We start from the raw sequence: 15,025 nt of genomic DNA on the forward strand, positions 1-15,025 counted from the left end.
TGCATATTTACGTTTGTGAATAGGCCCCTAAGTGTGGAATATCACAGATGTTCGCACTGGTGAAAAACCGAGAAATATAACAAATTCATATAATTTTGTTGCGATGTTCCACTGAACACTATGCTCATGTTTCGCCTACCCTCAATGTCTGTTAAGTCGTCAGGGTACTAAACATTTTTAATTCAAGCCAATATCTAAAGGGAAAATGGCCTCATTATGATGCCGGTTGGACGATTGTCTGACCGGCATTGAGTCAGAAACAGGACCTCCTGACATTGAGTCGGCGGTCCCGCTGCCCAAATTACGATGTAACCGCCTTCACGGCAGTCTGAAATTGTATGTTTCCTATTGCGGCTTCTGCTGTGGGCTGCAGCACAAGCCGCAATAGGAAAATACATTTTTTAAACGTCCATGCATGGTGTGGCAGGCACCATGCAGGCACCATGCGATCCCTGCCACCTGATGCATGGATGTGTGCCCACCAGGCCTCATGGTGGAGGCCACGGGGTGAGTGGGTCCTGCTAGGTGCCCCCAAAGTCCGTTTCTGACCGCTTTTCTGTTTTGACACCAGATTACGTGAAGCTTTAGTTGCTAGGAGTATTAGATTCAGAGTAGGATATAGCTGATCGCTCAAAAAATTCACATTTAGCATATTGAATGTATTCTTGTAGTTGGAGGTGCAGTGTAATGTGTCTATGTCAGTGGTTAGTAAGAGAGAGACAATATTTACTTTATATAAACTCCTGTTGTTTTTTATCTTGTTACTGTTGTGTTCTGATGCCAGACTCATGTTTAATTTAAAAAACTGTAAACACACTCTTCTATCAAAAGCAATTAGTGCCATCAGCATGCTTTAACGTAATTGTTTCGACTTCTATTGCCAGCTTTTTAGGGCTACCATCATTTCCAGGCGGTGACCTTCCCCATGAGAGGTAGGACCTGTGTCTCACTAACTAACTAAGCAAAAACCAAAGGAAATGATGGACGGAGTGTTGAACATTGCAAGCACTCACCCCCAGTCAACTGATCTGGGTTTAATCCATCACCGTTCTTTAGCCCACTCTGCCACCCCAGTCCTTTGGTTTTTGCTTTGTTCGCCATAAGTTGGCAGGGTATGCTCAGACGTGAGTCCCTTGCTCACTTTGCCACTGGATTCAAGCAAGCCTGGCTGAAGACGGCTGAAATGCCAGAAACCGGTCCTAGGAAGCTTGTTTCCGGTCCAGGGAAGACATGGCTTGGCAGTTCGGGCTGGACTGTTCCCATGAGGCACAGGGTCAGACTGATTTGCATATGGCCATGTCTGAACTGGGGTGGCAGAGTGGGCTAAAGAACGGTGATGGATTAAACCCAGATCAGTTGACTGGGGGTGAGTGCTTGCAATGTTCAACACTCTGTCCATCATTTCCTTTGGTTTTTGCTTTGTTCACTAACTAACTAGTCTGCCTTCCTTGTCCCAGTCCTAACAAGTGAGCACTTTGAGTCTCAAAGCAAACAAAGAATGCTTGTTTCCAGTCCAGGGAAGACCTGGCTTGACAGTTCAGGCACAGGGTCAAGCAAGACTGCTTTGCATATAGTTGGGTCTGAACTGGGGTGGCAAAGTGATTTCAAGAAAGATGATGGATTCAATCCAGATCTGTGACTGGGGGTGGGTGTCTGGAAAGTTTCAGCGCTCCGTCCATCATCTCGTTGTGTTCTCTTTGAGTCTCACTCATTGAATTCACCTATACAAGAAAAAAAAACAATTGTGCCTCACCCATTATGGCTGCCACAGGAAGTGTTCAACACATGACCCACTCACACAAGAATTCACCCAAAGACGAGATAAGCGATTAGGTACGTACCTATCTATTTCCTTTCTTAACGGTAATACTCTTGTGAAATATGAAGACATGCCCCTGCTCTAGAGGCCAATTTCATGTTTTGTAAGGTTGCTCGTGACCACATTTATGATGTTGACTGGGCATTCAACCTCTTTTGAAGCTGCTTTCCTTTTTTCTTCATGTTTTGGTATGAAGCAAGACTTGAGTGACAGCTGTGTCTGATTCTAACATAGAGGCAGTCCAGCGAGTCCTCACAATCAAAGCGTCCCCTGTCGCTTAGCAATAAAGGAACCCAGAAATACTGATAGAATTTCTATGAGCCTCACCTATTAAAATGCTTGCTTCCCTCTGTTGTTTCCTTGTGGTGGTAAAAGCACAATGGAGGGAAAGCAAGCTGCGAAACTGAAGCATGTACCTGAGTCTAGCACAGGTGAGGAAGTTTCTGTACCACTATCTACCATAAGGGATGATCCAAGGAATGGATGTTGATCTCTTCCAACTGAAGATCAACAGAGAAGTCAAGGTTGCCATTGCTGTCCAAGATGGCCACCCTCCTGCAAAAGTACCCAGGGTTTTTCCTTCTGCAAATGCTGATACAGAGAGTTCTGATGATGAAGAATGAAGAGGGAGGTACATTTGGAGAGCTGAACTTAGAGAAAGTACTATTCCAATTGAAGGACATTTTTTCCTTCCTTGCAAGTATCTGAAGAGGAGAATTTTTTTTGTCTCAAAATAGAAGGGAAAAAAACAATTTACTGCCCATGTATAACACTAGCAAAGGGTTGTAGTCTAGATAATGACCGAAAGTGAAGAAATCCAATTTTCCAAGATTCCTGGCAAAGTAACACCCTCTTTAGAGCTTTCAGGGAGAATTTACTTCCACCATGAAGATTGATTCTTTAATGGCTGACCTAGCCTCATGTGGCACTATTATCTCAGGGGATGCTTCTCTTTCAGATCAAATTGACAAAAAGGTTGAGTGTGGTGAACAGGGATACTCAGCATCTAATTTTGCTACCAGAGCAGCCGCTTACGCTAAATATACCATCAATTCTTTTCGTCATGACTTCCAGGCATTGGTGGAATAATTGCCACAGTGTGAGGATGGGAATGTGAGGCTGTTGATCATGGAGCAACAAGTCAGATTTATTTCTGACATAACTTTTTATTCCTTATCAGCAGCTGCTGCAGTCTCTGGAATCATCACTTCAACTAGATGCCATATCTAGATGTGATCGTGGAAGGTGGACAATTCTCAAAAAATTCTTGAGTCACCTGCCTCCTAATGGCTTGAAAGTATTTGCGACCCCGTCCCCGGCTTGGGGATCTTGTTAAAAAAAATCAGAGGAAGATTCGAAACTCCTGACCCTGAATAAACCACAATTTAGAGAAAGGAGTTTTAGTTTCAGGTGGGCTTTTGGTCAAGCTCCCACCTCCATGGGCATGAACCAGGCCTTTTGAAATGAGGGGATGTGGCTGTGGCTCTCCCTTCAATGACAAGTCCTGGCAACAACCTGCATTTGCTCTAGCCCCTCCAGCCATTCCCAAAGCATGACTATTCAGATGAAGTAGGAGGCAGGATCAAGAAATTCTATGCCATCTGGGAGATGGATATTTCAAATGCCTGGGTCCTCCAGTTGATGAGAGGAGGCTATATGACAGAATGTTCCTCTCCTCCAGTGGATAAACTCCCACTCCTCGCAATCCACAGAAAATCGAAGGTCTCAGCAAAGGCAGTGTGGATCTTTTAGGGAAAGGGACCATCATTCCAGTACCCGAGGAGGAGAAAAGTCAAGGATTTTATTCTCTGATGTTTTTAGTACAAAAAAGCTCAGGAGAGTATCGTTCAGCCCTGGATGTAAAGACAGTCAATAAATATATTCAATACTAAAGATTCAAGATGGTAAGTCTCCCCTGGCATGTTTTTTTCATCTTTTGACCTCTTGGATGCTTACTTTCACATTCCTATACTTCTTCTTTCTGAGAGATATCTGATATTTCTTGTCTTAGGTCAACATTTTCAATTCTATGACCTACCCTAAGGTCGCGCTTCTATGCTGGCACCTTTGGTGGGCAACCTCCATACTTTAGGTTTGTTGATTTTCCCCTATTTGGATGATTTGTTCATCTGTACTCCCTCTTTTCTTAAGGGTCAAGAAGCCATCCAATTGGTGTGGTAGTGTCGGAAAGAGCATGGGCTCATTCTCAATTACGGAAAGCCTCACTTGATTTCATGATAGAAGCCCCAGTTCAGCGGTGCGTTCTTCAACAGTAAGAGGGTAAGGGCCCGATTCACAGAACTAACTTAAGACAAAATCCTTAACTTACTACCATTTTGGTATTCACAGAATGCACTTACTACTTTTGGTATTCACAGAATGCACTTACTACTTTTGGTATTCACAGAATGGATTTACGACTACTAACTTTACGTCCGCACTCGGGCCGGAAACTCTGGCCTGGAGGTGGAGCTTCCGGGCCGGAGGCGGAGCTTCCGGCCCAGAGGTGGAGATTTTGGCCATGGCTAAATCTCCGCTACTGGCCGGAATCCCCACCTCTGGGCTGGAAGCTCCGCCTCCGGCCCGGGAGCCCGTAGTAGTTAGTAGTCGTAAATCCATTCTGTGAATACCAAAAGTAGTAAGTGCATTCTGTGAATACCAAAAGTAGTAAGTGCATTCTGTGAATACCAAAAGTAGTAAGTTTAGGATTTTGTCTTAAGTTAATTCTGTGAATCGGGCCCGAAGAGTGTATCTTCCTCCTCTGTGGCAGCAGAACTTTAGGAGTCATCTGAGGAACCAATTGGACTTTCAAGTTGCCTTGGTGAGAGAATGGCTGAGGATACAAGGAAACATGGCAGCTGTCCTATTTCTAGTCCCATGGGCTTGTATGCATCTGTTCTATCTGGCTTATTGTATTCTCTCCTGCTGGAACATGAACTCCAAGAACTATGAGGTCTCAGTCCCAGTCCTAGGGCACATTTCTCAGAAACTGCAATACAATGGTGGCACTCTCCATTGTACCAAGACAAAGTAGTATTGTTGGATACCCCCTAGTTGACAATACCAACGAATGCAAGCGGTCTGGGTTGGGGAGTGTTAGACATGTCAGTGTAAGGTGGTCTTCCCCCAATCTTTTTGCCTTCTCCCCTCCTGTTTTGCTTATCTTGTTTTAGTTGGCCTTATAATTCTATTCTTTTTACCACTGCTAAATGGTGCTAAAGCGCTTGTGCTCACTCCCTAAAATATGGTAAAATTGGTTTACACCTGATTGGCATATTTAATTTACTTATAAGTCTCTACTATAGTGGTATACCATATACCAAGGGTTCGTAAATGAAATGCTACTAGAAGGCCTGCAGAACTTATTGTGCAACACATTTAAGCAGCCCACTAAAATATGTCCCAGGCTTGACATGGCAGCCTGTATGCAGTTTTAAACAGCTAATTCGACCTGGCAAAATAAACCCTCTTACCAGGCTTAAAACTCAATTTGTATTATGTATAGGTCAACTCTAAGGTAGACCATGTACTGGTAGTGAAAAACTGACAAATTTGTCTTTTACTACCACCATTGGATAACATTGGGTTACCTTATTATAATTAATACATATTAATTTGTCAATGGGAACAGGTAGAAACACCATGTTTGGGATCTAAGGAGTTGTAATTTAAAATCCTCTTTAATGTAAATGTCAAATTTCATATCACAAGTCTGAAAATGCCACCTTTAAAAAGTTGTCATTTTCTTGCCCTAACCATTTGGTGCCTGTAGCCTGTTCCCTTGGCCTCATGACTGGGTGCAGTTGGCAGTTGCCCTCTGTGTATTCATCTCAGACAGCCACACAATAAAGGGACTGGGTGTTGGCAGGATGGACCATCCAAGGCAGTGTGGGGAGTGGAGCTGTGCACAGCCCTACTTGCACTTCAAGGGCACTGCCTCCAGGGCCGGCTTTAGCACTGGTGGTGCCCGGTGCAACAGTCTTTTGTGGCGACCCCCTCCCCATCACTTCCTCCTCGGATTCCCTCACTACCACCCGTCAAAAGTTACCCCATGTCTCTCCATAGACCCTTTGTCACATGCACTTCCTTTGTTTTAAACACTGCTAAGGGCTGGCTTTACTAATCCACTCAGGTATTGACATAAAATACAGATCAGTTTTTTGTAGCAGGCACATTAACCCTCTGCTCTACCTTATGGCGAGTCGAAACTGACACTAAACAAAACTCTGATCCCTCCTACTAGCAAGAACCTTTACCACAAGAGTTATCTTGACATTTTAATTGCTGCCTGAAAGCTGTGCAGACAGGCAACTCTGCAGCAGATGCTTTTAAATGGTAAGTTATAGCTAAACATATCGCCCCCCTTGAAGTCCGTGCCCCCACCTCCAAGTCAGCGTCCAGTGCGGCCGCACCAGTTGCACTGCCCTAAAGACGGCCTTGACTACCTCAGCTCACACACAACTTCACTCTAGCCTATTATGACTACAGACAGATGAGGACCAGGGCAGGTAAACAGGATATTCCAGATAATTCTGTAAAGGAACTCCAGAAGTTTCTTCCATTTCAAAGTGGGCATAAGGTATAAAAATAGGGCTCTCAGACCCACTCTTTAGTTCACTTCTGGACCTGCAGAAGGACTCTCAAAAGGCTGCCTGGATGCCTGTGGCCTGTTTGTACTTCAGAAGACTGCCATGCTGCTCCAAGAGGACTGCTTTGCTACCTGAAACCTGCCTTGTGCCCTCAGTGGACTGCCTTGCTGCTTCAGGCCTGCACTTCTGTTTGATCCCAGAATGACTGCAAGGGCTAGTTTGCTGGCTTTCTGATCAAAGCCTCAGGAGCAGAAAAGACTCCAACCATCTTGAGCCCGCCCCAGAACCCACCAGTTCATGTCCTCCAAGTGGTGCCGCTCCAGTACGGAACCCTTGGAGGTAGGGCTAAAGGTGCTCAGATAGCCAGATCCAAAACTTGGGATGTGGAAAATTTGCTGCCAAGAAGTGCCCTGAAAACCAAGAGGAGATCGAGACCTACTTGCTTCACCGATCCACTCAAGGTGAATCGCTGGTCAGCCTGACTTCATGGTAGCTCCCTCTAAATTATTCTCTGCAGCAGCAAATCCTGTTCAGCAACTCCTCCCTGGAAGGGTATCCAGCCTTCTGGAGACCTCATTAGATACAACCAGCAGCTTTGTTCTGCTGCAAACTTTCGACTGCCAAAAAACAGACTAAGCCCGAATGTAGAAATCTTCACTGCGACCTTGTCCAGCGGCTCTGTGACGAAGATGCCTCATCCTCGGACACCGCTGGCTGTCGTTCCCCACTAAACTTTACCTTCTCAGACATTTTTCTTTAAAAAATCATCTAAGTCTGAAGATAAGCCGACACCAGGCTAATACACTCTGTGTATCCGAGCCATGTTCCATCGGGTTCGCCCTTAACTTTCGACTTTGCCCCGGCCTCATGCAACTACATACCTATGATTGGCACCCTGATTTTTGTAGGCACTATTTTTCACATATTTCCAGTTCTACTGATTGGATGTTTAACATGTTGGTGTCAAATAAGTTATTAAAATGTACACTAGTTTTCTAGACTAGTATGGAATTTTTCTTGTTTGTGTTTTCACTTAATTACTGTTTAAGTGCTGCATAAATACTTTCCACATTGCCTCTAAGTTAAGCCTGATTGCTTTTGTGCCAAGCTACCAGAGGGTAAAGCGCCGGTTAATTTGTGATTTTCTGTGGTTCACCCGGACAAGGAGTGCAGCTGCTGTCCCTCAGTCAGCAACGCAAATTCCTCACAGGGAGCAATATTGGAAGATCAATCAACCCTAGGCTTCCAACATCAATAGAATTCATGACCTCTTCAAACTGGAAAATTCTGACTGATGTCCAAATCTCTGTTGTCTTTGGCCCTTGGGCATATAACCAGGTCACAGGAGCATCAATTAACCAGTTGGGATGCACCAAGGTCCCTCTGCTAGCCTTTCTAGTGATGCAGATTGGGGTCTAGGCAGGGGAGCACCAGTTGTCTCTGATAACAATTTATTTTCTAGGGAGGGAGGATAGACATGCAGATCAACTTTACCAGTCATTTCTCTCCTTGATATTGTTGTCTCTCTGCCCTTAGATATTTCAGGATTGTAGACCGGTTCGGTGTCCTGTTTCGAGACCCCTTGGCTTCCCCTCAGGATGCCCTTCTTCCTAACTTTTTCTCCTTCCTTTCATGTCAATGAGCTTCAGATGGCCCTCAGGTTCGCTCTTTGCTTTTTCTTCCTATGTCTTTATCAGCAGAGTCCTGTCCAAGATCAAGAGGGAACAGGTAGTAATGAAGATCACAAGGCAGTAACCGAGCCATCTTTGCAGAGCTGAAATTTCCATTGCTGTCTGCCTGCTCCTGCACCAGCTCCCACTTCATGCTGCACTGTCACTCTCACACGTGGGACAGTGACTTACGGAAGGAACATACTACCTATTTGAACATTGGAATGTTGGAAGCTCCATTGAAAACAATGGAGTGCTCCGGGCTTGTAATGGCTGGTACAAGCCAGGAGCTCCAACATTCCAATGTTTCTTTGTTCACAGCTCTGGCTGTAAACAAATGCTTCAGGGAACGTGAGGGGATTTGAATCCCCCCGCGCTCCCTGAAGGCTTTGTTTTATTTGTTAGAACATTCTGCCCTCTTGTGGCAGAATGTTCTAATTGCCTTATAGTCCTTTGTAGCAGGGCTATACCGGCTATTAAAGTCCTGCTAGTTTGTTAAAGTCCTCGCCTTCGGCTCGGGTCTTTAACGCTGCAGCGGGCCTTTAATAGCCAGTATAGCCTGCTACGGCGGGCTATAAGGCTATATTAAAGTCCCGCTGCTCTGTTAAAGTCCCTCGCCTTCGGCTCGGGCCTTTAACGCTGCAGCGGGCCTTTAATAGCCGGCGGGCTATAAGGCAATAATATGTACTGCGGGGGGGTCCAATATCCAAGACATGCACATAGAATGAAGCCGCTGCCGCCCGTTTACTGACACAGCAATGACAGCAAAGCCTGAAGATAGGCCTTCAAGGATAAACAAAATACAGCAAATTGTAGTCAGAACTCTTGTTTTTTTCCTCCTGCTTATCACATCAAGCCTATGGTCTATGTTCTTGCTTTGCATTCTGGGAGTTGTAGTTCTGCTTTCACAATATACTTAACTGCAGTTCCCAGAATACAAACAAAATAATATTAGACGAATAGCTCACACCTTATCTAAGAAAACTGGTGATTTCTCTTGGAGAGGCAATGGTATGGCGAAGAACCTCTTACTATTTTTCATCCGAAATCCCTACAACGTTTGCCACGCTCTGGATGTGGCTTAACGCCTAGAGCGGCCTACTTTGAAGCTGGGAAACCAGGGTCGAGTCTGCTGGGAGGCTCAAACACCCTCTGATTCTGGATAAATCTTTTACGCTCCCGTGCTCAAAAAAATGAATGCGTCCGTCTGTTATGCAACTGGTTCTTATGTAAAGCGCTCTGATACCTTCGGGTCGAGTTCTCGCTATATAAAACCATAACAAATTGTACAGGCAGTCGAGATGCCGGGCGGGAATCAGGTTCACCTGACTGGGGATGTCTATTAAACATCTGCTCATTTTCAATTAAACACTCCACTCGAGTCCTTCGAGGAGGGAGCGCATTGCTGGCTTTTTTTCCATCGTGTTTGAAGTAATCAACCACAAGGCCACTTTTTAGGCTTTTCATTTAGCAACAATACATTAACCTTCATGGCAGCTTTCAGCTCGGAGATGTTTGAAATAGTACAGCATCCTCGCAGCTACAAGGAGACAAAAGCCCGCCAGCAGCCTGGAGACTGCCGGGCCGCCGCGGTGGGAGCGCCATTGAGAGGGCTGTTTGTTCCCCAGCGCTGCTGCGGCTATTACTAGCGTTATTATCCAGGTACAAAAGGGCTTCAAATTGCTCCCAAACATGCAAGGCCTGTTTCATGGTGCTTTGGAGCTATTATTAAAGAGAGGGCAATGGCAGGCTATCGCGAGAGAGGAGAATGTCTAATAATTGGAGCACTTTAATGTCCTCTTTCGCAAGTGCAATCTAAACATGTTATTAGGGCCAGGGGATGCGATTATTCATGTTAAGAAAGTCCTCATCCTAAGGTAGTTTATTACAGCCTTTCATTTCTAAGCATTGAGGGTTTCCTAGTGCTGCGTTCACTGAAATGCTACTAGAAGGGCTAGTGGAAGGGTTATTGCCGCCCTAGGCCGAGTGGCATTTAGGTGCCTTCCACCCCCATCCTTTTCTCAGGTATGAAAGGGGGTGAGGGTTGTGGGTTTAAATGTGTCGGTGTATATTTGGTATAAACCCCCCTCACATCTCTCTATACCTCTTACAGTTTTACCACTCTTCAGTTCCTCTCACCAATATTTACAAGTCCTATATACAGTGCTTACTTTGTAAAGCAATAAGTGCCAGGGCTCTCGTCAGGAGGCCACTGCAGCTTGCAGCACTATTTTATTAATAAACAACTGTGGTAGACTCCTATAAGTGCCGTTGTTGACAAATAAGTCCCGGTACCGAGCACCGGGAATCACTGGCTCAAATTAAGCACTGCCTACATACCTCACAAAAACCCCATTGAACACCTCACCCATCACAGTAGCAATGAACCAGTGCCTCACAGCAAAATCTCGCAATGCTTCCGGTAGTAACAGTTCCATCATTGGCGTGCACTGTATCACTTGGCTCACTTTTTCTTAGTAAGCACGCAGCTCAAGTTGCACAACAACAGTGTTGGTCGGAGTGACGTAGTGATGGAGTGACAGAGGCAAAACGCATGGCACACAACGCATGAGAGGCAGAGCTAGAGCTGGAGCCGGAGCTGATGCCAGAGCTGTGATTCACCGCTGAGCCCTACCGAGGTCGCTCTGGGCCACCTTTAGATCATTTGAGACCACCTGAGCTTGAGCGGTACGCAGTCGGCAGCCGGCTGAAGAGTACCATGGAGGTTATGGGTGGAACCCCGCAGTGCCCGGAAAGTCGAATTTCAGCCGGCCCCCAGAAGTGTCTCACAGTAACCCAGAAGCCAGCTTGCCAGTAAGTCTAGGTGGGCTCCAGGCGAGTGCAGGTGCCAACTGTCGGCAGCCGTGGAGTGTATGCCACAGGCAGCCTACGGAGGGGGCCCAGTTAGTCCTGGGTGAGGCTTGCCTGGTAGGATCCACTCGCTCTCAGTGCTCTAAGTGTCTTTACTTGAAAAATTGAACATCAATTTAGAAGGCTGCCGTTGCCAAAGATCCCTGTGAAGCAGTAGTCAGGTCTATAGGGTATAGTCAGGTCTATAGGGTAATCAAGACCGCTCTCCCTACCCACGATTGATGTTTGGGCTGACCTGATCAGCTTGAGTTGCCGGCTGATGGTTAGACCTCCTATTAGCCTTACATTAGCTTACTATTCGCACTTGCATATTTTTGACTACCGCCTGAGTCATTTGAGTTGTGGGGGGAAAGAGAGCAGAAAAATGTGCGTGAAGTGCACAGGAAGAGACACAAGATCAGAAGTGGGGTGATGTAGCAGCAGGGGGGAAGCTGTGAGGGGGGTCAGGTGGCAGGAGGTAAGGCATAGTGCCGCTCAGGTCCCAGGACTAAGCGGAAGCGGCCATTGATAGGCTGGTGCGCTTTGCTTTCCTTGTGAAGACCTGTGGAGACCTGTGAGATCCTGTGGAGACCCAGTGCTGTCTTGCACGTCATTTCAATTCCAATTTACTATAAAGAGAGCCGGACTTTCAGTATACCCTTGTGGGATACAACACCACGTTATAATATGATTTTCCAGCCAGAGAGCAAATAAAAACTGGCTTTCCTCATGCAATAGGATGGAAAAAAACGCTTGGCACAGATCAATCACAGTAAACTAAAGAGTATCACAAGGGATCGGAAACAGGATCACAGATGGATTCGTTACCACGGGACAACATGGAATCGCAATCGCATTAACTTTCCTAAGATCCTGAACTAAGCAATATTTTCCACTCTGCTTCTGTAGCCCCATGAGAGGTGAATTGCTTGGGCTTCCTATTATCTCCTTCAATATACCCTGTGAAATCATGGAATCAATCACAGGTGTAATCCCTGCTACAGTCTCTGGGGTCAGGTTGAATTGGGGTGTTCTTGTCAATTCTGAATTTGGCTTGATTTGTATACGGACTGGCTGAACTCCTCCAATAAGCCCTATCTCTTCTCCTGTGAAATCCCACACCACTGGAGACGCGGTGTCAATCAAATCCAGCTACATGTCTTCCACTGTAAGTACAGGAAACATGTCTACGCAGTGATTCTGATTTGTCAATTTGAATGCAATGTCATCATCATTGGTATGCAGTTCAATTCCCTTTGGCGTACAATAAATGGTACAGTTCAATTTACATAAGAGATCACGCCCTTAACAAATAGACTGGAATCGAATCGCACAGCACAGATTGGTGCCGATCCCGAAAGGTTCCTATTTTCAATGGTACTTCTTCTGTCAATGGGTTTGTCATTCTCTTATTGGCAACTCCTACAACTTGGATTGATTGTCCAGAGAGGGGAAGGTATGGGACTACTGCTGATCTCACAGTAGAACGGGAAGCACCAGTATCAATCAAGAATGAGATGGGATGACCTCCTACATCTGCCTCCACATACGGCCCACTCTGGTCTACCTCTAAGACTGCTCCAAGTGTACAGTTTTCCTCTCCCCTCAGGCACTGTCATTGATAGAGTCTCATGATAGAGTCCATTCAATGCTTCCATAAAGGGCATTTGGTGGTACTTTCGATTACTCTGTGGGACTCTCGAAGGTTGTGGCACTTGCACTAACTGGTTTTGACTTCCCCCATTGTAGGATCTTGGCATTGTCAGGGTGTTTAGCACAACTCTCCCTCTTGCATTTGATTTTCTGGATTTAATTGACACTCGTGCTTCCAGTGCCCGATTTTGTGGCAAAAATGGCAAGCGGGTGTTTTCTTTAGCGTGACAGTGTCTATATCTGTTTTGGGGTCTATAGGGACCCTTTTCCCTATCCAGAGTTATTTGGGAAGTTCTGAACCCCTCCTTGATTGTTCCTCTGATTCCGACCCATTGGTCACCCGTCCGTCTGTGCCTGATCTACTCTTTGCGCATTCCTTCTTTGGACCAACATCAACTAGTCCTTAATTCTCCTGTGTTTGGAATCCACCTCATCACTACAATACCTGGCATACCGTAACATTTCATCCACTGATTTGTTTTGCCAGCAGAGGAAATGTTGCTGCATCATAATGTTAATTTCTGGTCTCAATCCTATCATGAATTTGAAAACAAACTGTCCCATGTCTTTCGGATCAAGAATATCTAACCCACTGTATTGCTTGAAGGCTTGCAAAAGCCGTTCATAATAAGCATGTACTGATTTGTTGGGTTCCTGAGTTGTTCGATCTATTTTAACCCAATCAACATCTTGTGGGGCTATTTTGGACTGCAACCATGTAATCACCTGTTCAAACTTTTTCATAACCAAAGGTGAAGGACCGTGAGTTATAGGATCCTCCTGTGGTTCAGCAGAAAGCCAATCATTAGTAATTTTACAAGCGGACCATAAATCACTGGGAACCACAATGTCATACAACATGTTCAGATCAATACACAACACCTTCGAGATCTTTACAAAGCGATCGACTTGCTTGTACCATTCAGCAGGCTTCTCCCTCAACCAAGGAAAATCATTTGTGAACGCAGCTAAATCACCCCTACTCCAGGGAACATGCACATACCCTCCACTAGGCACTTCTCACAGTGGATAAGCCTCAACTCCTCCTGTTACCCCTCCTGGAGGTGGCATTTCCCCGGTCGCCTTCCTAATGTTCTTTTTCTTTGACCACCTTTCCTCCCATTCATCAAGCATACTCCATGCGTGTATCCCTATGATCAGCTCTCGAATGTGTGTTTTCAAGCCTGTTACTCTTTTCTCTTCCAGTTCCTGATCACTGTAGTTCAACCTATGGTTTCCCTGTAGCAATTTTGTCTTAGATAGATCTACATCATATTTTTGAGCCAATTCCGTCAATTTCTCATGTGCCTGCCTCACCTTACGGGTGACATTTTTTGCCACAAACAATAGCTCATCTTGCTATAAACTTCTATCCTCTCCAAAGGCAAGTTCCCACTGATTATTTCACCCACCTCAGCCTTCAACCTCACGACATCCAACAACTTTGCCTTTACCACAGCCTTGATAGTGCCCTGACTCGACGTGCTATTCTTTCCTTTTCTATCACTATTCCGATTTCTCAGCCAATTTTCAAAATTTGTGGTCTCTAGGGCATGCTGATTTCCAAAGGTTCCCTGACCTGCGCTTGCTTCTGGTGTTCTACCCATGGATCCTCTAACTGAAGCTTCCCACTTCCTCAAATCTGAATTTGAGTTTGGTAAGGATACAGATCACATAGTACTAGACCCAATGTGTATTCTTGAAGGATCTGCAGTTGCCGGCAAGGGGGTAGTAGATTCCACAGGTACCAGAGATGGACTGATTCTATTCATGGTCTCATTCCCTCCTAAGCCGATCCTCTCCTCCAACCCTGACTGTTGCTGACAAGCGTTTCCCACTAAGTTTGGGCAATACACAGAGACTACTGGTCCGATGGTGACCAGTACCGTAAGGGCTTCTGGTAACCATAAAGCAGTATTGACTCCACTTGACTCTGCACCTCCTAAAGAAGGTATTCCTGTCCCTTCTACTCCTAATGAAATCCTTCCCACTATCCCTGCACTATTGCCTGTCTGTCATGTTGACATTCTTTCCGTATTCACCAGTTCTCTCCTTCTTTCCTCTGAATGTGGATTGTATGGTGGAGGATGCACTGACAATAATCTGTCTAACAAGCTGTCATCCATATCACTCCCATCATTTCCATTTTCTCGTTCATTCCTATCCTTAGTTTTTCCCTCTCTCACCAGCTTCAGGTACAACCTACCTCCCTCAATGGTGTCTACTCTCCATGTCTTAAGTTGTGCGTCCCACCATTCATACTGATATGCCTTCATTGTCTTTTTCATCTTTCCGTGGAGTCTCTCCCTGTTCTTTGCATATGCTGCTTGCATCCAGGCAACTAATGACTCAAACTGTGTTGGTCTGGGCAGAGGCCATAGCGAAGACACCACTCCCCTCAACTGATACAACACCTCCAATTGAAATGAGCCATAATGTGGAAA

This window comes from Triturus cristatus, chromosome 6 (genome assembly GCF_964204655.1).
Source record: "Triturus cristatus chromosome 6, aTriCri1.1, whole genome shotgun sequence".
Lineage (NCBI taxonomy): Eukaryota > Metazoa > Chordata > Amphibia > Caudata > Salamandridae > Triturus > Triturus cristatus.